Genomic DNA, 24,865 nt, shown 5'->3' with positions numbered 1-24,865 from the left:
TTTTATAATTTGCTTTCTTAGCACGCCTTGGGCCTGTGACGTCAAGTTGTTACATTTTCTATCCTCGGTACTTTTTTTTTCAAGGTGTGCATCAAATCGATAAATCAATGAATGTTGTCACACCGACACGGAACACTAATTAAAACATGTTCTCCTGCTGTGCGAGTAAATGAAATTTTCACCGGCGCACACTGTAAAGTCGGTCGCATTTACAGGTGAATATGGCAGTGTTGAGCTTTGCTATAACTTAAATCAAGAGATTTATTGTCATATTGTGCCATAGAATGAAATTCTTATTATTTTTACTTCCCTGAGCAGCAGACAACATTCCATAATTGAGCAATAAATAGGAAAAAATAGCAATAAATAACAAACAGAGACAACGGTGCTTATAATGTAGATATCAAGAAATGATATCACGTGACTTGCTTCAACTTCAGTAAGTTAATTCTTTTTCTTTTCCGCAGCGGCTTTGGAGTGGCTTAAAAAGTCATGAGACTCGGAACTTACGCAGATGCCACTTCCTACCAAAAGTTGTCACTCGCACAAAGTGGACTTCATCCAGTGGTGAGTTATGACACGCACTGATATCATTCGTCTTCACAAGGACTCACTTGGGCAAACTTCTTCTCCCACACACGCACGCTGTGCCATAAAAGGAAGTCATTAATTTTCAGTGGGAGCCATTTTTGTCTCCTGAGGAAATTTAATTAAATCCCTAGATCAGAGCGCTTCTTCGCCGTGTTCTATCGGACCATTTAGCAGTACAGTACACCTCGCGTTAATCACCATTCCGGTTAACGTGCAACTTGTTACTGTCGGCGCTGGTGTCGTACGGCTTAACTAGAAGGAAAAGGACCGTTTTCATCTTTTAGGGGCAGGCTAAAATCAATGGCCACGCTTTTGCCAACATCAAAGACAAGGTTGTGTTTTCAAGAAAACTAAGGATTTTGGGGGGGAAATTAAATGAAATCTTCATTTCAACACACTGCAAAAGTGCCGGAAAAATAAACAATGGAGCCCACAGCCTTTGAGTTAGTGGATACATACAAACTGTATAATGTCAACGTGAAAACTCAGTTTTCCTGAAAATTCACGCTTACGAGGTCCATTTTACTAAATTAGTCATAATTGGAAGTAAAAAAAAAAAAAACTAAATAAATGGCAAAACTGTAGTTTTAAACAAACCCAAAAATCATTCTCATGATTTTATTAAAACAATAATAATTTAATGTTCTTAAGCTGACGATCATTCTTTTTTATCTTATGAGAAAAAATATAAAGGTTTTGAGCAAAGAAATCTTTATAAGAAAATGCTACATAAGAACTTTTTGCCACGCGAGATATTTTCCTTTTTAGATGAAAAAAATGTCTTATTGTAAGCCTTTACTTTCTTAAAAAAATGACTTTTTTGCAGTGCATGTGTTTCATAAGCTGACAATTTTTATTGACCAAACTTTTTCCCAAGATATCATTGACCAAACATGTAATACAAATTGAATCTTTCACAAACCTAAAGTACTTTTTTTTGTTGAAATCAAAGACACTAAAAGAATCTAATCAAAGATAAATGCAGTGTTGTGTGGAGTGAGTCTTTGCTCAAACAAATATGCACAAGTTATAACTCTAACCCAATTTTACATTTCCCATGAACCTAACTACATTTTTTTGTCAACAAAGAATACGATTTCAGTCTCCCGACTGCGCAATCGTTTTGTAAACATCAAAGAAAACGTAATGTCTTTGAACCTAACGTACGCGTCTTTGTTGCCGTGCGGCGGCTGCGCTCACCGCAGTCACGCTGCGTTAGAAAAAGGCTGGATTGATCATCAAAATCACACGCTCCCGTTCTCTGCTTGAGAGCCCGAAGGTGCTCGCCCATGCAGATTCCAGCGCCTGATCCCGCTCATTAATTGTCGTTATGGCCGTTATGACAGTTTAATTTGCGGCGGCGAAATTGGCCACGGGGGAATCGGCGGCCCCGGCGAACGCGTCATCCAGACGATCGACGAGATCAACAAAGACAATCATTGTTGGAGGACGAATACTGTAAGTGGGGGAGAGGGAATGAGCACTGTCGCAAATAGCAGGAAATTGCCCCCCCCCCCCCCCGCCAAATAATTACACCCTAATTGATAAGCCCAAACTAGTTTAACCTTGTTGCGGTATTTTGTCCAATCCTTTTGATTTTTACTTCAGAGAAAGCATTGAAAGAAGAGACTAGGGAGCTGAAATTTCACCCAGATGGTGACAACAGGCAAGTCAACATGGCAAGTCCATTTAAGTTATCACACTACCAGGACTGTGGCATCCCTTGGCGAAAATGTTTGGCGAATGATGTGGAAGAAAATGACCAAAAAAAATGATCGAAATACTGCACAAGGATGAACGCTTTCAGTGCCAAGCGTTAACAGAACCACTAGAGTGCCAGTATACATATTTTGTATTTTCACTCATCCTTCAAGGCCGACAGAATACTGTGCTATTTTTATGTAAACATGGGTGCTATCATATGAAAGATTCATTTCCATTCCTTACTTTGAATTGTATGTAGGTAATATATGTGCTATGTGTATGACAACACTGCCATCCATAGGTCATAGTTATCACTACAGAACTCAATTGGCTGAATATTATATGTCAGCTACGCGCCATGAAAAAAATGTATATGCCGAGAATATAACGTGCAAAAATTGTCCTCCAATTCTGGAATGATCCAGGTGTGTTTTGAGTTTGGATTTTGAGAGGGTTTCATTACACTTCCTCCTGTTCTCTGCCAATGGAGAAAAGCTTCAGTAAATCTGCAGTAGTTTTCTTAGAGGATTAAGATTATGTGTGAGGAGAAGAAGAAAAAAAAAAAGAATAGGGAATTTTGTGAATAGCAACCACAGCGAGGCTGGGGTTCGTTGCATGTTCGGAAAAATTCCAGACCTCTTCATACGAAGCCATGTTTGGCCTTGAAGGAGGCTCTTTCCAAGAAGCCTGCTTTTCCTCATTCCTCCCGCTGAATGGAGGTCAAAAGGCACGCACATACACAAGCACTGTTGTTTGCTTACACTGGATAAACACGACAAATGTCACTAAAGGCCAGCTTGCCCGCGCGCAGTCCAGCACCCGAGGGCGTCAGGATGGCGCCTCGGGGGTCGCTTGGCGGATGCTGAAAAGACCACCGCTGCAAGGCTGACGCATCAGCAAGTTACTCAAATAATGCACTATGCAAAAGCGGCGGAGTAGTTACTGGCGGATCCATGCAAATATTGATTTCGTATTGGTATTGATATGCGCTTTCATCAAATAGTCTAAGAGGCGGTTATTTATGTGGAGTCAGTTCTTTTTGCTTTTTTTCCCAAAGCTTAGAAAGCTCTCTTTCAAAAGCTAGATTCATTTGTTATGCATATTGATAGGCTTCGGGGTGATTTGGAGAAAAATGACTCTTGTGTGATCATATGAGAGAAATTTTACAGTTTTTGTAAGACAATTTTTCAATATTTTTCTTTGTTAATGATGAATTATGTTTATTTAACCCTTGTGCAGTATTTTTCGGTCAATTTCTTCCACATCAATATAGCAGTATTTTATCCAGGGGATAGTACAGGGGTAGTGGGACAACTAATGTTGAAATTTCATGTTGTCTGTGTGAAATTTCAGCTCCCTAATGTCTTGTTTGGATGCTTTCTCCGTCATGTGAAATGCTTTGATCTTTAGATCATTTGAAAAAGAATAATGCAAAGGTTAAAAAAAAAGACAAGCTAATAATTAAAAGAAATGGTAATAAAATGCACAAAATTCATAGCATATAAAATATTAGTATTGATGACACCAGCCCTTGCGTTTACTTTGTATGGGGTCGATACCGAATCTTGCAGTACAGAATGACAATCAGTTCCACTGCAATAACCGCAGCAAGTAAGTGAATTACAATTGCGCTCATTTTAAATGTCTTCCAAAAAGAAGTTCGCAAAAGCAACTGCAGTTTTTTTCTTGCTATATTGCCAGCAGAATGCTCAATACTTTTGTCAATGATGTCACACGACCGTGTGACAGTGATGAATCACACGCCATCCGATTTGTTGCTGCGCGTTTTGTTTAGTGTTATCGTGCATGTCAAGTCAATAGCGGCTCGGCCAGCTGGTCGCAATGAGCAAGCCTTGGTGGAGAGCGCAGATGGACCTTTCCAAAGATGTCTCTTTGTGCGTTAGGTTTAAATTGTATGGGATGTATCTCCACATCAATGTGCAGTACTGTCAGTATTGTTTGGATATTGTAGGGAACGCAGAGGTGCTGACGTTTGGTTGAAACTCCAAAATAAAATAAAAAAAATAACATAAATAAGCCAAGCCATAAGCCATAAGTCCAAGAGCCTTGGAAGTTTCACACCGGCAACACAGAAGCTCAAATCCGATCGGACAAATTAAAGTGATAATGCTAACCCGCAAACAAGTGTAAACCGAGCAATCAAGGCACGTGCTATTAAATACATTTTTATGAAGTTTTAAATGCAGTTCAGTACTTTTGATCATGTTCAAGGAAGGCCCTCACTCCACCACTGCGCTCTATAGTAAGCCTGAAAAAATATATGCACCACTATGAAATATCATGGTATGATTCCCAATTTATTAATTATAAACTGCCCTTATTTGTAAAATTTTAAGAAAATACATTTAATACGACTGTGTTTAATACCCTTAGTTGATTTTGATGTGCGATGGATAACATTTCCCAAAATAATGGTTATCACTCCATGAGTGCATGATGATAAATATTAGGTGAAAAATATTGAAATATCAGTTATTCTGTGATTCCTATTCAATATTATATAAGACCACATTGTACAGTATATTATGGATGATGCAGCATTGTAACTGGTCCAATGCTTTGTTAACTTTAGTCAAATTGTCTCTCTGTCTGACCTTCCTCACACACTAGACAGAATGTGAATTTGACGACGCGTGAGTCTTTGTGTAGACATTTGTGCGCGCACGCGTGTGTGTGTGTGTATGCGCGCACTGGCCTTGTTTTGCATGCTGTACAAGCCTGTCGCTGCTTCCCTCCTCCTTCCCTCACCTCCCCCATCATTCACTTGAGGCACTGGGCTGGCGGCGTGACGAGCCCCCTGTCTCATGGAGAAGGAAGAGAAGGAGAAAGAAGGGCTTTTTTTTTGGGGGGGGGGGGGGGGGGGGGGGTGTCAAAATCTCAGTTTTGATTTTTTTTTTTTTTTTTTTTAGTCAGTTGCAAAATAATGCTCATCTTCATTTATCCCATTATTTATAGACTTTAACCTTTTTTTTCTTGCACCAAAAATGATTTTCATCGGTATTTGTCTGCATTATAAAGAATTACGTCAAATACAAGTTTTTTTTTTTTTTTTTAATCTTCCTTAGACCCAGCCAATTCGTTTGTGTCCAATGTTGTGTCCATTTTCATCTCAGCAAAACATCATTTATAGCCATCCTGCCCAAACACATGAGGCATCATTGGAAAGGGCTGAATATCTCTACCGAGCACACTAGTGTAGCTCAAATAAGTCGAAAAACATTGACAAAAAAAAACAAAACTAATGTCCACTACAGTGGACACAAATGAGTAGGCTTTGTCTCTTTGTTGTTAAAACATAATTAAGAAGAATGAACTGATGAGATTCAAAAAGGTTGAAGGCTATGTCACACTCTTTTTGGATAGGGTTAGCATTTTTCTGTTGATAAAGGCCAAAGACTCCTGCTTCACTGCTAATAGAATGTGTAGTGGTGTACAAGGTCAAATTCTTTGAATCAAGTGTGGTCAAGCGTGTGGTCAATTAACCAGGAGACTTTATGACCCTGATTGGTCGTACTGCAAGAAATACAACCAAAAAATTGTCTGAAAGCACGTTACTTTAAATACTTTGTCTTATAATACTTTGGATTTTTAAAATGTCATGGGAAGGTTCAGTCTCAAAGCGGGTTATTTGAATACAAATGGTGCAGCAACAGTTGTAGACTGACAGTTCAATGCTCAAAGACAATATGAGCATATTAAAAGCATGATACTTTACAGGAAAGGCCACAGTAGGGTTCTTTTTTAAAGATGGGGTATTTTAACACAAACAATGTAGCAACACATGTAGACATACAAAAATAGAAATATTCAAATCTATGCGTTTCATGTCTGTAATATACTGCCTCCCTTGTGGCCAAGGCACACAACAGTAAAAGCACAATGTCAATAGAATGGATTAGTAGCATTTCAATTGGGCAAGATGATTAAAATGTTTTGGTTAAGGGTTAAGTAAACGCAGGAGTGACGATAACATTACACAGGCAAACTAAGTTGCCTTATTCACTGAACAAATAATGCTCCTTAAAGTATGTACGGACAAGACAGTTGTACGTACTTTGTTGATTCTTTTACTTGCGTTCCAATGTCCCTTTCCACACATTGTAGCGATTATCCCAGCTCTCAAGACTTACTAAATGTTGCAATTTCAAGTCTATTTGTCATCCTCGGAGTGAGAGACTATTACTGATACGTGGCCCACACATCCGTCACGCTCACCCCAGTCATCCTCTCGTCTTTGACAGGTGAAGGGTGCTCGGGCCCCGGGGGCGGATGGATAGCGGCGTGAAGAGCGATCGGGCGTCAAAGAGGCGGCGACAGATAGCGAGCCTACGCGGAGAGATCGGTCCCGATCGGACTCCATTCGTCACAAGCGAGTGAGTCGTAGGTTTTGAAAAAATCCCGACTGATTTCGAGGCGATACGGAAGCTGCTGGATGACGCCATTTTGTGGCCCTTCATCCCTTTGCTTGAGGATTGTCAAGGCGATTAGGAGAGCGAGGCACAAACAAACAAACAGTAATCCACAGTGAACTGTGTGCTAATAACATTGGATGCTGATATTAGTGGAGGGAAAAGACTCACATACGCATGCACATGCACACACAGTCAGTCTGCTAATTGCTTTGTGTGCTGCAAAGGCGCCCGAGTGATATTGCCATGCTGCGGGTGTTTGGCCGCCTCGTAACTGCCGTGCAGTGTGGCAGAGACAAGCTCGTATATTAAGATAACCTCCAAATGGAATGGAATTGTATTTCCCCGGCGGTTCAACCCGAGTCCGCGCTTGTAAACGCGGTGCGGGTGAAATTTAGCTTTAATGAAGCGCGACTTATTGCGCACCGTGCGACCACAGGACACCGCGCGCATGGGCCGGGTGCACGCACTGTTATCTATTATGCAATCACGTAAATATATACCGTATTTCTCAGAGTACAAGTCGAGTTTTTTTTTTTTCTTCATTTTCAACCCCAAGCTGCCTAACTGTCAACGCGGCTGTGTGAATAATTTTTTTTCGGCGGACTTTGACGCATAATGAAAAGGAAAAGACGGCTTGTCTCCTTCAATCCTTTGTGTTCCACGCTCTGATCTAATGACAGTTGTCACTTAGGTAAAGAAAGCTTGGGATAATATCCCAAGTAAGATGATCAGCAAAGCATTTTAGAAGACCTCCATTTCAAACAAATTGGACGGGTCCAAAGATGGCTACCCATGTAAGGGTAAGGAGGATGTTTACGCAAATGACGGGCGGGAAGGAGAGGACGTCCAGGAGTTAAATGGGAGGAGCTACATGGCGTCATCAGATAGTCATTAACATTCAGTTGTGTCAAAAAAAAAAATGAGGCATTGAAACTTCAAATCATTGTATTGTTGCAACATTACAACAGTAATAGTAATTTAACAAGATGTCATAATTCATGAAAAAAAACTTTTGATCTTTAGCAAAAAGTCATCCTTGGAGAAGAAAATGAAATCTATGAGAGAGCACAATTTACATATCTGACCAGAAATTAAAGCATACTCTTACTTTTAGAACACAAGTTTATTTAATTCGTTTCATATTTTATTTTTAGAATTTGTCGGAGTACTTGGGAAATAAACAGGGAAAAGTCTATGCATAAAACACAATGAAAACGTCCTGATAATACCGAACGAATTTTGGACCATGCTGTTTTTTTAATCCGTCGTTATTTTTCCAGCTTGGAGGTTACGCTCTGTGAACTCTTGATTTATTTAGGCCAAAATAATTTGGCCTTCTCAAGGTTGAGCATGTTTACGTGTTGCTCGCCGTCTTGCTCTGTTTATTAAAACGCAGCCTGTCGGGCCTTCCTGTAATGAGTCTCTGTGATGGACTCGCGTTGGGACGTTGCTCATTAACAGACGTGAGGAGGAGGGGAATGAGGATGCTGGATTCCAGGTGATGTGAAAAGGTCACTTCTGAAAAAGGGAGGAAACAAAAAGGACTGGCGATTAGCCTGCTCGCTGCCAATCTTCTCTATTTTTGTAAAACAGGAAATGTTCCAAGAAGCCAGCAGGAAATGCTTCAAAATTGCTTCAAAATAAAGTGCACTATAGCAAGTGTGACGCAAACAGGCAAGGAACTTCTTTATGGTGAAGTTCCTCCCAGAAGCATGGTATTGTGACAACTTGATCTTTCCCTGCCACAGCAGTTCTCAATGATGTGAACAAGTGATTTTTTTTTTTTCCGATTGAAGTTCTTTTTATCGGCTGATTTTTATTCCTAACAACTTACGAGCGCATTCGGCTAATGAACGGCCGTGTGAACCGTAACCTGCTTGCAAAAAAAAAAAAAAAGAACAATTGTCGATGTTTTACCCTTATTTGAAAGACCTTCAACGTTTGGATCCAAGCAGAATTTATCTGCATTGACAATGCCCCAAGCCGCTCTAAACATCGCGGTGAATGAAAGCCTCATTAAGCACTATGCACGTCCTCGCCCGATTAAAATTCACCCTCTGGACTTTGGAGTAGCGGTTAGCTGAGACCGAGCAAAAGTGCATGCCTTATTTATTTAGTCTTTGACCCGGTTGGCCTCATAGAATATTTACTTCATGTTGGACTGAACCATCAAAAGTATCGTGATGTCCATTGCTGTGCCTGTACAGAAAATGTTTGGATGATTAGCCAGAAATAGTCATGATTTTGTAAAACCGTTTTTTTCAATGTTTGCGGTACCTGAAGCACTTATAAATCTCGTGGATCCCGACTTGACTTTGACTCGGACTTTTGTGACTTAAACTTGACTTGGATTCGATCAAGCTGGAATTTACAACAGCCCTGATATCCATATGAGGTTGTGTAGGCGTGCGAACTCTGACAGAATACACTAAAATGTCACAGGGATTCATGCTAAAAATTGGACAAGAAGTTGACCATTTAATTTTTAAGCTTTTGTTTAAAAATTGGCCCTGACATCAATCAGGGCTGTTGTAGGCAATTCCAGAGTCATTCTAGAATCTGGACTCTACAAAGTTTAACATTTGTCTCTGACTTGACTCTGACTCCTCATCATTTGACTGAATTGTCTCGTACTCGGCCATTGGACTAGCAAAATATTTTTTATTGACTTGTCCAAGCTGAATTATCTTTATTCCTTCCAGCAAATGGCCCAGTTATAAAATTTGGTATTACCAAGCCTCAAGAACTGCTGTTAAATCGTGTGCTCATCTGAACTTGGACTTGGACTCATACCTCGTGGACCTGCACTTTTGCTTGTAGTTTTTTGACTCAAACATCTCAAAATCTAGAAAGAAAATGGCCTATCAATCAAGACTGTTATAGGCGAGTCCAGAGTTGGACTTGACTCCACACGGACTGTAACTGTGACTTTAAATCTTCATCATTTGACCTGGAAACATCTCGGATTGAAATAATATTTTCATCTATTCGTCTAGTTTAATTGTTTTGAAGCCAACAGCAGGGTTATAAAATTTGATATTACCAATCAATTAACTCTTGATCTCATCTGGACTTGGACTGAGACTTCAAACTTGTGGACCCGCACTTGTCTTTGACGGAACCATTTTGGCTCAAACTTGACTTGCACGTGGCCCTTTTTGACTTGGACTCGATAAAAGTGACCATGACTACAGCCCTGCTATCAAGTTGTGCCGACATATTTATTCAGAGAAGACAAAACAGTCACTTGATTTATGCGAAAAATGAACAAGATCTTGGCCATTTTGTATAAATTCTGTCTGTAGCGCCCTCTAGAGGGCAAAACGAATGTCCCTGACACCAGTTTCACTGATTCACAAGAAATTCAAGTATCCAAAACAGACGTGCGATGTCTAACTGTGAAGCATTTATGCCTATGCTCTAAACATCAAAGTTTGACGTTTTCAAGGAGCCGCCATGAAAATGTAATGAAATCCACTCGTCTTGGTGGGATTGTGTCAACATTGCGCGAGTGAGAAAACACTCGCCTGAGTTATTGTCGCCGGCGTGTTGGCAACACTGAGCAATTAGAGGCAAACAATGCTGTAGGTTGCCCTCTATTAGTAAACCGAAGTGTTTTCTTGACTTGTCGGCCTCGACCTTGGCGTGCTTTCTTTCCCTCTCGCACCAAGGTTTCCGCGCAGTAGCGCCCCTCGGAGTCGCGGCACGTCGTCACCGAAGCGTCTCTGCCTTTTCCCCCCCGGGAGGTGTCTGACATTGCATTCCTCTCGCCTCTGATAAATCCAATTTCCCCCTGCTCGCTTTCTGTTCTTAACACCTTCGTTTACGTCGCATCCATCCGTGCAAGCACCTCACCCCTCCCACCGCCACCCTGCGCACCCTCGCACCTCCGAGACGATCTCTCCTTCGCCGTCCTTTCTCCGTCTGTCGGCGGCAGCCTTTTCTCAGCGGCTGAGCTCCCTCAAGCCTCCTTCATCTTCATTCTGCTGTCTTATTTCTTACTCTTTTGACGGCGGCGCGGGTCTGGCGAGGTGTAATTGGGTTGCACCGCCGCTTTAATCCGTAGTCTGCTTGTAAATGTAAAGGGAAGCCCGAAGGCTCTTCATTCCTTCCACCTACACACACATTTGAATATGAACCTTCCTTATAGGCATATATTTCCATCTGAATGTGCACAATAGAGTATGTGGAGCATCCCGCAACTGTCCGCACCTAGCGAGTGGCTCCGGCGCTCTCCAGGTGGTGTGTTGACGAGATAATGGGCCTTGAGCTAATTGATTGGGGGTTGAATTAGGCTTTAGCCGTCCCTGATTAATCAGACTCCTCTACTTCACACTTTTCATCTTTGGCAACCGCCTTCCTGCTGTTTGGACGACAAGTCTTGGCTGCTAATTTTGATGCTTCTGTTTCTTGCTACAGTTCATTTTAATCCATCCATGGACCCATCCATCCCACCATCCATCCATCCATCTGCTATTCACTGGCATTTTTGTTGGTCATCTGTGCTACTGCATATTTTCATAATACACCTGCAATTTGACACTTTGGAATCGGAGCCCATCGAGTTGCGGACAGTAAGCAAATCCTAACAACTCAGTTGCAGAATCACGCACACTGTAAGATGCGACTGAATAGTTTTGTGGCGTTCGGTGAACTTTAGTGCCTCCAAAACTCTAATGTTTAACTTTAAAATGTTCAACTCAGTCACACTATCGTAGACGAGAGTAAGCTCACGAGAGAGAAAGGTGCGCACGACGACGGTGTTGCAAACTGTATTAAATACATTGATTTGATATTTTTCTATGCCAGTCCGTCCAAACCGGTCAGTGGCGCAAGAGTGGATGGTGGCGCACAAGGTCTCTCGATGATTCCACGGGGTCAAACTGACGGTCAAGCCCGCCAGCAAGCGTAGAGAAATTTCAATGCGTGTGATGGTGGCTTACATTTAAGGCATGGTGGGAGTGGGCCACCAAATCCCTCATTTCGCCACCGTGTGCAGGATTTGGAACGAGATGTATGAGGTGGCTCGCCCTTCAGCAAGCTTTGCCCGACCCATTCTCATCAATGGAGAACACGCACACACACATACACAGGCGGCAAAAGGCCACAGTGAGGACAGCCAGTCCCCTCGCTTAAGCCAGTGACTCCATGAAATCGCAGTTAGCCGCCATGCATCCTTCTTTTCCCGAAGCCTTCCTCAAAAGTCATCGGGAATTCTCATCACACCTAAGCCCAGCCAGATTGCACATCTTCTTTATTGAGCGTGTCACACGCAGACACACACGTACACACAACACATACACAGTGAGGAGAAACAAACAAAAAAAAAAATCTATCAAAAGCTCAATGTGACACCACGGCGCTTGTTTTGTTTTTACTTCCTGTGTTTTCCCGCATTCCTCTCTTTCCCCTTTCCGTCTTTTGTTTATTCTCCAATTTCGCACCTCGTGAGGATTGTCTTCAACTTTCTCTGATTTATTTTTTATTTTTCTCTCTGTTGCAGCCGCCCCACCAGGGGGTAGAAGGTGGAGGCCGTGGAGGTGCAGTTATGTCTCCATAGGGGGTAAATAAAAATATCTCTCTAGCACTAATTAGTGAACCGTTTCCCTGAACATTTAAGGCTCTTGTTCACCTTTCGCCAGGTAAAAATGAAAGCCAAACAAAGTGATTCAGCAAGAAAATTAATGCAACAAAGTAAATACTCTAATAAACATCTATAGTATTTTCGTTCAAGCCAACTAAATTAGGCACCCAAAAACTAAAAAAATAGGTAAGGGATTTGTCAAGATTACAAGCATATTACAGTGACGTGAGAATTATTTGAGTTATTTTTAGTTTGCATTAGATTAGAACGTTTTGTTACTTGGTCCTATGTTTTGAGGCGGTTTTTTTTTTTTTTTTCTTTCCCTGTCTTGGGTTTGTTTGTTCTGCCTAGCAACTGGTGACCTGAAAATCATTGTGCCCAACATTTTGTATGAAGTCCAAAAAAAATTCCCAAGAAAGGTTCTCTTGCTTTGTACTTTGGATCATGTTAGCAGTGTATATTGAAACAGCAAGTTGGGTGTTATATTATTGATTCCATCTTTTTTAAAACATGTTTTATTACTAACCAGTACGTATAATCCACTAAGTGCCGTAAAGCGAGAAAGTAGGTTGAACGCTGGCGGTCGCCGTGGAGTTGCGCCTCACTGCTCCAGTGGGAATCCGTTACAGGCTGATGACGTGAGGCGCATGATAAAACAAGCAACAGTGGAAGTGGCGACGGTGGCGGAGTCTGTGGTTGATTATAATGAAGGACTTGGTGAAAGACACTTGTGAAACACTCGTGGTGATGGCGCGTGTCCAAAAGAAAATTCATACTGTGATTTGAAGCACTGGTCATCAGTCGCCAATTGTCTTTGAAAGCGTATGATAAACATGACAAAAATAACCACATACACTCAGAGTTTATCGACATCCAGACACTTTTAAAAGTTTTAGTCTCCAGAGAGACAGAAAATGTGACTACGTACGTTGTGGGGATATCAATGTCAGGTGACATATAAATAAATTAGAGCTATATAGAATCATTTTAATTCCTGTAAATGACATGATAGTACTTATTTAGCATTTGAATTAATATTATGGGGTTTGAAAATTAGGAGAAATAACTCGACTTGCACCGGAGAATTACAGTAATAGACGGCTCTCAAAATGCAACTTCAAAAAAGCAAGTGGTCATTTTTTATCAAAAACATTCATTCAGCACATTCATGCTCATGTTAGTCAAACTTACGTTATGTATAATTTTAAAGGTTACAGGTGGTGATTTTTGTAGTTATTTTGAAAATATATATTACTTCAGTTTTTTTTTTTTTAAGTCTAGTATACCTCACTGTGGACATTTTTGCAAATGCAGTGCAATACGGCCATAAGACTAGTGATACGCTATCTCTAGTGCTTGCAGAGTTGACTCAGCAAGCCACTTCTTAGCAATCGCAATTTTATTTTTGTTTTTACCTTCTTGACACACATGGATAATAAGGTGGCACTGCGACTTGCTAGGAACAATTAACAAACAACGAGAAAGCTCATGTTTATAATTATCCATTCATTCATTTGTATTAATTAAACTTATTAGAGATTTCTAAATATCATGATGATACCATGATATGATACCATGATGTTTTTGCTCATGGATATAAAACTCAGAATCTAATATCGGCCCATGCCTAATGTGCAACTCTGGGATATAATATTTTTTTGACCTAATGTCGGCAAGTCCCCTTTGTTGCATTTTGTGACAAGAAAGCATCTGCTGGCCTTCAAGCCCAACCAATACTGTTCCACACCAAGGGGTTCTGCGGGCTTGGTAATAAATTAAAGATGAGACTGGGCCCGTGCTATTTACACACGGAGCCAGCGATTAAGTGCCGAATGCTGGTTTGCGGCTCGCGAGCGGAGGATATTAAACTCGAAGCATTTTGTAAGAAGGTGGCCTTTTCTGGCCTCTCCCGCTGGCCCTCGCTGTAAATAAGAAAGCAGGATGATGAGAAAGCGAAGGAAGGTAAGGCGAAAGTGCAGCCGTGAAATATATACCACTAGTGAATGGAAAGCAGGGAGAAATGAAGGATGAAGGACGGCATATTGAGCGGGCCCGCCGCTCTGTATTCGCTATGCATGTTGGGCCGGTCAAGTGACGCTCAGCTGCCTCGCATGCGCACGCAACAAATTAATTCCACTTTGCTTTAAAGCCGGAGCCTCTCAAAATGAAAAAAAAAAAAAAAAAAAAAATGAGCACGAATGCAATCACGCAGGGCCAATTCTTTCATATGTCAGATGTATTATCCGTTAAGGGTTTATGCTCTGAAAGCTGGAAGACTTTTAATCATCTTCCAAGTCCAAATGGAAGCGGGAGATAATAAAACAACAATATAAGAGCCCGCAATGGCAGCCGTAATATGTTCACCTACGCCGTCCCTCTTGATGCTAAATGGATGAAGAACCCACGTCCTTAAATCTCAAGAATCCTCCTATGAAAATTAATATCCTTCCGTGTGCAGCTGTGCAGGGATAGAAAAAAATCTTAAAGTAGATTTTCCTGGAGCAAGATTCAAACTTAGGAGCTCATTCAAGGACTTTGAGGCAGGTGTGCCAACCACAAGTCAAATGTGTTGGCTGAAAGTTTATCTGGGTTTCGCTGGAGCCACTCACCCAGCTTGGGGGTTACTTCCCCAAGTGCGCCCCATTACCACGGGGACCACGCAACCAGCTTCTCTCAAACCTTGATACTTCTCATGTTTGTCATGTTCGTTCTTCGTATCAACCCCTACTCTCCTCTGTCCTTTGTCCACCTCCACTATGTCTGGTTGGTTAGCCAGGACCTGTTTGTCAGTCTGGAGGATGAAGTCCAACAGCACCTTGGCCCTGTTGTTTTCAGCCACTTTCTGTGGAATAGACCATTGGGAGTTAGGTACTTCTATTCCATACCGGTTGCAGATGTTCCTGTATACTATTCCAAGCATTTGGTTGTGCCTCTCCATGTCCGCTGATCCAGCTAGCATCTTACACCCTATGTGGTGGACTGTTTCAGGGGCTTCTTTACACAGTCTGCATCTTGGGTCTGGTATACTCTGGTAGATCCTGGCCTCTACGGCTCTTCAAAAAACTAACAAGGTCATTTTATCAAATGAGACAATTCAGTAATAATAATATTAAAAATGATGCCCATACATTGTTTGCAAAGAAGCCCAACAGTCCTTGAAACAAAATCATTTTCTTTTAACTAATATATACTAATTCTGAGCTTTTGCCTCGACTGGCTATAAGTTTCATAGAATATTGTAGAAAAATGTCATTACTTGTGATTAATTCGTTTTTTAAAAATCGCTTATAGTAACAGGGAACTCGACGGGATTATTGGCACAAGCACTTTGCGGCAAACACCGCTGTCATAGTTGCAGCGACCAAGCCCGGCCGCAAACGCTTCCAAACACACACGTAACACACAGCATCTCCAGCCTCTTGGCTTGGGCGCGTCCTTCCTCCTTCCATCTGTCCGTCACTGCAGACGCACGGGCCATTCCAAGCAGCGGTCGCCTGGCAACATGGCTCAGCCTCCCAAGCATATTTCCCACTTCGCTGGAGATATACACTTCCAGCCCACTGTTATTTCATTACGGCCGAGAGCGGACGCCTGCGTGGGTTTGAGGTTTGGGTTTCCGCGCGTTTGCTCTCCAGCCACCTGCTTTTATTGTAGCCCCCCCCCCTCATGTAGTGTTTGCCGGGGGAATATTAAAGAGATCACTGCCAATGAATGGGACATTATAACATAATTAGCAGGGGTTCAAGACTGGCGCATCGTACCAAAAACAGATGGCTTTGCTAATTCCATTTGCTTGGCAGAGATGACCAACGCCGCTTTTAGTAACAGTGGAAGGCCATGACCTCGGCCTCAAGCCTGGGCCAGAACTTTTCATGTGATAGCTCGGAATGGAATCCTGAAATGGGAAAAATGGCTGCAGTGACATTGAGAAGTTGGGATTTTGCGCTTTTAGGTTTCAATCTTATCTTGTATCGTTTGTACAATACTAGTTAAAAGTTTGGAAATACCTGTGCCTCCCCGCTGCTATTCTTGCTGGCCGCAGGCAAGCCAGCATAACAGAATGACGAGAAAATGGCTGCCGTGCTCTTTCTGTTTGGGTGGCCCTTCAAAACAAAAGTTGCGGTGCAAGAACAAAGTTTAGATGACGAAACGAGGGCAAAAAGGGGCAGAACAATAGTACAATAATTTACAGTATAGTACGTTTGAGTAATATATATATATATATATATATATATATATATATGTATATATGTGTGTGTGTGTGTGTGTGTGTGTGTGTGTGTGTGTGTGTGTGTATATGTGTATACAGCTTTCATAGTAAGACCAATACAACATTCAGTCTTTGATCTTAGCTTGTACTCTTGGGTGTTTTCCTTCTTTTGGAAGAAGTGGCACACTGTTAATCCTTTGATGTGTACACCGAGGTCTTGTTATACCCCGACATCATTATGAAAAGGTCTGGCTCCAAAATTTGTGTGTGATTTTTTTTTTTTTTTTTTTTTCTTCCCAGTATTTTTCTCCATAAATACTGGCCCAAATCCAAACTGTCACTCACATTATGTCTTATTAAACCTTATGCAGGACAGCTGGTAATTGTAACTTTGACAGCTTTATTTAAAAAAAAAAAAAAACTATTGCAAGTTACAACCATGCTTCTGTCTGCAATTAGCTCTTGGAGAAGTCATTAGCATTTGCACAGTGGATGTTTGTGTGTGTTATTTTAAGCCATTTCGATTAGTCTATTTTGTTCAATTAGATTGCACTATGGCTAATTCATGCAAAAATCTATGGACTTCCTAAGGGTTAAATTTCTTGCAACTCTTAAGTGGTAAGACTTCAAGATAAAGGGGTGTAACTGTGCTCTTATCTTCTTATGTGTTTTTTTTTTGTTTTTTTTACCTGACTCATTAGCTGTACATTTTTTGAAGAAGAGTGTCGAGATAGCAGCGCTATTTTATCCCCTCAATTTTATCTCCGCTTGATTAAGTGTGAACAAATTGTGCAGCGATTAGCACATGAGGAAAGTGTGGCTAAGTTGTCAACTTGGTGCGAGCTAAGCAGCGGCGAGAGAAAAAGGTGAAAATGACTATTTCTTTTCAAGTTAAAGTGTGGAAAGTGTTTTTTGATATATTTTTTTTTCTTTTTACTTGGACATTCCCCCCCGCCAAGGAGAGAAACTCGTCTGACTGGATTTGAGGGTTTTCGCCTTCCATCTGATGCCTGTCAGTAATCGGGGGAGTGTTGTGGATTAATTCGCTTGATTGATTCTTCACATTTGCATATTAATGAGAAAGAGCGTTTGCAGCAGGTAGCAAAGTTGCATTTTGGGATATTTATCGCTTTGTGCGTGTGTGGCGAGCGGAGGTCAGTGTCTGCTTTTGCATGCATTTACATATTTTTACATGTGAATTTTGAGACTCCTTATCACGGCTCCCTTTCACTTCTTATTACAGCCGCAACTCGCTGCGGTTTGATTTGGCTTCAGCTTAATAGAAACTCTGAAACGGCTTAAGAGTGTGAATAACAAATAGCAATGGCTTGAGGCCTTTGGATTTCGATTAAAAACGGGAAACAAATTGAAAAAGTTCACCGATTAGCCGACTCGACTCTCCTATGGGTTGTTTTGCCGCATAGTGTGAGGATACTTAATAAAATATTGCCAATTAAGACAATATTCTGTCAGGCGTTGAGTGCCTGGAATAATGACACCAACGTGCAGGTTTCATTTAAAATCAATTGAATCTCTCATACTGAACAGTAAGAATTTATCGTGAAGTAAAGGCTAAAACAGGACACGGGTGTCTCAACTTTTTTTTTTTGTCTGACTCCCGCATCCCGAAAAATGGGGGGTTGCAAGGAGCGCTTTAAATTTTTTTTTAAATGAATTACTCACCGACTCAAAAATCAGTCAGGCAAGCAATTACTTATATATACTGGATAATTACATTCATTTACTGCAACTTAAAACTTAATTTTAAAGGTGATAAGGCATTTTTTAATCAAAATGTGTGTTGGCTAATGGCCCTGTATTCCTCTTGACCAGTTTTTCATTGATGTACGCCCTGTGAAATATCATTTAAGCCGAGTACCCCTTTACCAGTGCAAAGCATTTTTTGCGTTAAATAAAACAGACTTATAACATGCCATCAGTGTCTGATTTATTCAATGTAGAGACTTTCAAATTTTATTTGTATTGGTCCACAAAAAATAATCAACATTATCCTCTTGCCTCATAGAAGAAATCTGTGATCAAAAAGAAATAACTTCATTATTAATGCATATTTTTTTCCACAGAAAAGTGTCCCATGGAAACATGTCCAAACATGGCACTCGGGTTGATATGAAAGATTCAGCAAAATCAGCACTATCGGATTGTATGTTATCGGACTTGAACTCGTAACAAAATTAAACCCTACAGTTGATTCTTTGTTGTATTATTGTTTTATTCATGATCTTTTAACGGAGATTAGATGAAGACATAAATACTTAAGTGTGGTAACGGCAGTGGAATCCAGTCCAGTCCAAATTCAACGCTTACTGTCCAAATGACCTTTGAGATGCAAGACGCGGCCGTCAGCAAACACCTCCCACTCCCGCTCGGGTCGGGATTGCTGCGATTTCTGACACTTTGGATGACGGACTGACAGACTCATGCAAAGCAAAGTGGCGCCTCAGCATGTCGGCGCCGCTGTTTGTTCTCGCCGCGGGCCTCGGCTAAATCACCGCCACTTTATGGGCCACGCGGACAGAACATTAAGCCCGCCGCTCCTTTTTTTTTTTTTTTTTTTTTGTAAAGGTTGTCTGGCTCTTAAACTCCGTCAGCCTTTATTGATGTCTCTCTCTGCTCATCTCGTGTGCGGAGATTTGCAACACGGCCCCGCTTTAAATTCACTTCTTCGGCATAAGCTGTTTGTTATGTCAGAGAGGAGAGGGAATGAGGATGTGCAGGGGTGGACTTTGCGCTATCCTGGCACCGGGTGACAAGACAGATGAATGTGTTACGGTCTCAGATTGAAGACACGGAGGCATCCACTTTTTAAGATCCAACATTTTTTTCCCCCCATTCATGTTGCTTAAATTGCTTTAGTAGCTGAAAAACATCGTTTCTTACCGTAGTTTGTTTATTCATGCATATATTCGTTTTTATATGAGTATTTAATACAGTTTTACATGATATATTATTCCAAGCTTAAAGTGTGCAGGCATTCCCTAATCAAGTGTCTGATAGGACACGCTGTGTAATAACCACAGGCTGGCCGGCGTATGCCCCCTTTTTGTACACACTCACTTCCCCTCTGTTCCCCAGAGCTCGCTGCTAAAGTGCTAATTGTAGCACGGCAGGGGAGTTGCGGGGTACATGCTAAATAAGACCAAAAAAAACGGAAATTAGCCACCATGCTGGGCTGGCGCTGCCGCTCTTGACCTGTCATCTGTGAACTCGGTCTGGCAGGAAGTTGACTCAACATGACACAGCATGGCAAAGAAAACAACACTTTGTTTCAGTCAGATCTGATGAAATCATGATGTCTGTAAGAAGCTCGGACACGACTCTTGTGTACAATGTTGCGGCTTTTTTTTCCTAATCTTTATAGCGTTCAGGTAGGACTAATGTGTATAGATTCACTCTTAGGTTCCACTCCAATCAGGAGCCAGGTTTACAGGAAGATTTCTTTTGAGTCTAAAGGACCAGGCATTTTTATTTGTTTTATTTCGAATGAATTCCTTCAATACATAAGCTGCAAAAAATTCAAAATGTATATTAAGAGTTGCGGCCTAAAGACATCTATATGATAATATTCTGTTTGGTTTTTTTCCACATATATGACATATATATATCAATATACACATGTCATGGCGAAAGCTTTTTTTGTCTCTCGCACCTCATCTATTTGTTGGGTCAATCGATGCAAAATACATTTTGCTAAGTCCGGAGTAGAGAGGCCTTAAAAATGCGGTTTCACCAAGAGATTTGTTGACCATGTTCATCATGATAGGATGCAGGGGGTGGGGAAACCTTTGAATATTTTGAAGATATTTGACCTAAGCCTGAAAATGAGCAATTTGAAACAGACATTTTGGAGTTAATTCCAGGACTTGCTCGTACTTGGACGGAATTAGACTAAAGGAGCAACATGTGGAAACAGATCTTAAGGCTGACGAATCATTTTATGACTGAGTTATTTCACTATTAATATTGAAAGCCATCTGCAAATCTCAACTTTTGTGGGTCACTTCCAAAGAAATGTTTTCAGTTGACTTCTTCTAACTCCTTACATGTCTTGGACTCAAATAGTCATCTCAGTGTCCGGAGGCAGAAAGCAGAAGCTATAAACCTCTTTCTGTACTTCATCTCATTTACCCCCTCCCCTCACCATAAATCCTCTCTTAAGCCCCTTTCTTCATCCTTCAGCCACACTTTGACCTTCCCAAATCCTTTTCCCTTTACCCAGAGCTTGACTGGACCTATGGATCTATGCTGTCCCTCTGTCCTGGGGCGTGAACCCCAACAATTATAGTGTCCCCGCATGAGAGAGCAGATGCAGTAAAGGCCAGTGCAGTGGCCTTTTTTTTTTTTTTTTTGCTGTTTTTTTTATTCCAAATAGGAATTGGTAGGGTCACAGGAGAAAAATTTGAGCAAATACATGTCCACGTTTTTTTCAAAGCCATTTACTTTTTCCAGTCTTGCTCATTGTCAGAGATAAAATGACCATTTTGTAGTACAGCAAATTTCCCATTCCATGGTCACCTGCCGCAAAACTTGGACTCCAAATACGAACGGATTATTCATTTTGAGCAGACGGTTTTACAAAAGTTGCCGAGGTAACAGATGCCCCCGGTAACCCCCACACACCTGCCCTCCGTCAACCTTTCTAACCCACCATCCACCCGTTCAACCCCTTCTGGTCCTTCTTGATCCTCCATCAGCTCCCCCATGCAAAACTCTCAATCTCTGCCTGATCTTTGATGTCTTCTCCTCCGTGCTCTGCGGGGGGTGCGACGGGGCCAGATCGAGCCGGGTCGAAGCGCTCCGTCTTCCAGCCCAGTGGTGGCGAAGGCCTTCTGGACAGAGCAGATGGCAGGAGAGAGACGGGCCTGGAGGAGATGTCCTCTAACCTTGGAAACGGGCCAAACTCCATTAGGCCTGTCAGATGGACCCGGACCGGATCTGCGAAACGGTGGCTTCCTGTGTGAAGTAACAATATGATGTACTGGTTTTTAGAGGTTTTGGTCCTCCCCCAAAATAGCACGATTATTGATATTTCACATAGAAGTGACAAAGGTGATATTGCCATGTCTGTAGACTGTTGGCAGATGGTGACAATTTCTCAACACAAAGGGAGAAGTGATCTTGGGTGTTAAACTTTCGTTTCACACAGCTGTTTTAGCGCCTCCGAGACTACCTTGGGTCTTGACTCTATCTTTATTAATTGAAGTTTTAGTTTTCATTCCAGGTATACTTATTTTCATTTACATTTAAAAACTTTTGTGAGCGTTATTAAAAAATAAGAGAAAAGACAATACACTGAGTCAAAAAAACGATCTTTTGCAAAAGAGAAAGCAAGCTCCAAGGTTGATCTCGGCTTTCTTTGTTTTATTACAAAGATTACAAATAAGGCGGTTACAGTTTCACAAGTTTCACAGTAATACCATATAAGGAATTGTTTGTTTCTGGTCAAAATTTGTTTTGCCACTTGCTGTCAACAGAAAACATCATTTGTTCAAGGTTCAAGAGTAGACAATTTTAGAAATATTCATGTGATTTCTTTTTTTTTTTTTTTTCTATATCAATAATTTGAGTCACCACAGCAAGTTGGGCCACCTGAAACCTTTTGTCTTTCCTGGGGAGCTTTGCTAAAAATAATTGAAAAGCACTAGCATGGACCAAACCTACAGAAAATGGCTGAATAAATGCTCCTTTTGAAAGTCTTCATTAAATGCTGCGTAGAATTGGAGAAAAATGAAGCTTTAAGACAGCTTTAAGACAATCACCGCTCTACATTATAATACAATAATGAAGAGTTTGCAATGAAATTGTGATCACATATTTTCGAGTCCTCTCTTAAATGGTCAAAACCTGGTCAAGTTCGTAAAATCTCTAAATTCCTTTGAAGCGCACCTTCTATTTTGATCCAGACCCAACAAGATCCCCCCGCGGTGCCCCGAAAGCAGCATAATTACACCCCGGCTTAGGTTACACTTTCATGTAATTAGAAAAGTATTGCATCTGTTTCCATAGCAACCCCCCCAGACTCCACGCGCCCGCCTATTTTGTATGTGGGTGCTCGTGTACACAAACGCAAAGCCAATCTCGGCGCGAGGCTTAGCTTGATCCTTGTAAGTGCACAATATGATGGATGTGTCGGACGGAGAAAGAGATTGAGATGAAAGTGCGCCGCGCGTGTCCCGCAGGAGGAGAATTTTCTACCTTAGCAGCCGGAGAATTAATGTCTCCATCAAGTCTTCCTGGGAGAGTTTCGCCATCCTGATGAAGTCTGCGTATCTGTTCCGAAACACGCCGCGTTATAGTTTCGGGGCACCCTCGTTGTTTTGCTATTTTCAAAGTGGATTCATGGCTATTCAGTCAAAAAGGAAAATCATTTAAAATGCATTAATACCACAGGGAGCGACTCAATGAGCTCAGCCTTCTCGTCTCCTTCATTGTTGTCGTTCCCCCAGCGCCGCTCCCCCCCCTATCACTCGCCGTTATTAAATATTCAAATCTGGGCCGCACCCGTTCGGTTTCGCCAACGCTCAGGGGAGCTCGCCCGGTCTATTAAGGCGGAGATTATTGCCGCGCTTTGTTTTCCGGAGGTCCCCGACACGACCCACGCGCTAATTGCTAAATGTCTCCTCGTTTACGCGTGTCCGTTTTGTGGATTCCGATCACCGCCTTGGATATGGCGCGTTTGACGATTGCTTCCCAGTTTGAGCGCGTGGGCCTGGGAGTTTGATGCTAATGGGAGATTTTGCCTACATTTCCCCCCGGTTCATCCCGTTCCTTCCTCGCCTCCTCTCCCGGCGGCACAACAGATATGAGCCCTGAGCGTACACAGGGCACTCTCATTAAGACACCAGTGCTAGTATTAAATTCGCTGTTATTAGAGAGGCCTGCTTTCATTTCACTGGCACAGCAAACCACAGACACCCACAGGAGACTCAGGGCAAAGACTGGATTACACTCTGATAGTGTGTGTTTGTGCGTGTGCATCATTGTGTGCTTTTAAGAGATAAAAGGCTTGTTTAGGAGAGCGCCTTCCTTTTCTCGGACCACGCTTCTAGAAGGATGGATTAATGTTGATTGGATGCTATTCCAATCGGGGGTAGTCTTAAGTAGATGGGAGGGGGGCGAATGCACTGTATGTGAGCGGTGGTTGGAGAGATGAATGGATGGGGAGGGAGATTTGGTAGCATAATGATGTAGCAAATGTTTTGACACGGTCGATCAAAACGTATACAAGCAGTGGTAAAAACCAAAATGATTTGTTTCGTACTCTCGCCTGTTTGCATACTTCAAATTGAGGGGGGAAATCTGTGTGAGATGTTTTTCTTTGACAGATCTATGAGAAAATGGACAAGATTGCACATAAATGGCGAATTCAAACCAAAAAAAGTATTTTTGTGAGTGTGTGTGTGTGTGCCTCTTCAAGCCTTTTCAATAGAATTGAATGCAATACAATGCAATACAATAGTAATGCCTATATTGTAAATGTACAATGGAATTCTGAGCACTACCCTGATTGGCACCATTAAATCAATATAAACAATAAATATAATGAATATTATAGAAAAGAATAATACTTTCACACAGGGCAATTATTGCGGTGTGTTCTTGTTTTGTTATTAAGAGCGTTAATAGCTCTTGGGAAAAAGCTGTCATTTTTGTGGATTTTCACTTAAGACAGACGAGTCCTGATCAGCGCTGTTACTATGGTGTTACTATATATATATACAGGTATATATGTTTTTTAAGTTAATTATTAAATTGATTATTCTGTTAAATAATTGGAAACTGATATTGTGCATAAAACTTTATTTTTTATGTTTAGTACTAATATTATGTTTATACTAATTTATGTCTAATACTAATATTAATATTTAATATTAGTGCTGTTGTTTAGTTTTGGTATTTACACACACAGCTAAACAACAGTTCCTGTTATTCCCATAGAGATCTTGCAAATGGCTTACCGTGCTTCAAAAGTGAATCCCTGTCTCTGCCTCCCAAGTGTAAGGTCATCAGGGTGTGTGCCTGCGTGCGTGAAAACAAGAAAATGTGTTCTGTGGTTAGTTACTGCAGGCTGGAATAGATTCAGTTTAAAAGGTTTGCTACTGGAAATGTAAATCTTTGTTCAAAAAGGATTGGGCATGAATGATGGATGAACTGGATGAATGGATGAACTGGACTGATGGGTAAATGAAGAGATTTCGGAAAAACGCAAACTAAACTTCTCCGCCCACGAGCCAAGACCAAAACAAAAGTATTCTTAAAATCCAGTCACACCCATATGTGCTTCAAAATGTGTAGTAATCAGACAACATCTCATAATGGTCA

At 41.4% G+C, this 24,865-nt stretch overlaps 1 long non-coding RNA gene across 3 annotated transcripts in view; it reads left to right on the top strand.

Moving 5' to 3' along the window:
- Positions 1-489: 489 nt before the first annotated feature.
- LOC148410572 (uncharacterized) overlaps positions 490-24,865 on the top strand; it is a 153,593-nt gene continuing 129,217 nt past the window's right edge. For all 3 annotated transcript variants that reach the window (XR_015868185.1, XR_015868186.1, XR_015868184.1), the window contains exons 1-2: positions 490-567; positions 6,558-6,689. This is a non-coding gene — a long non-coding RNA (uncharacterized LOC148410572). The remainder of the gene's footprint in view (positions 568-6,557; positions 6,690-24,865) is intronic.

Source organism: Hippichthys cyanospilos, chromosome 16, assembly GCF_059441005.1.
Source record: "Hippichthys cyanospilos isolate Australia breed blue-spotted pipefish chromosome 16, RoL_Hcya_1.0, whole genome shotgun sequence".
Classification (NCBI taxonomy): Eukaryota; Metazoa; Chordata; class Actinopteri; order Syngnathiformes; family Syngnathidae; genus Hippichthys; species Hippichthys cyanospilos.
This window is presented reverse-complemented; position numbering and strand designations above follow the sequence as displayed.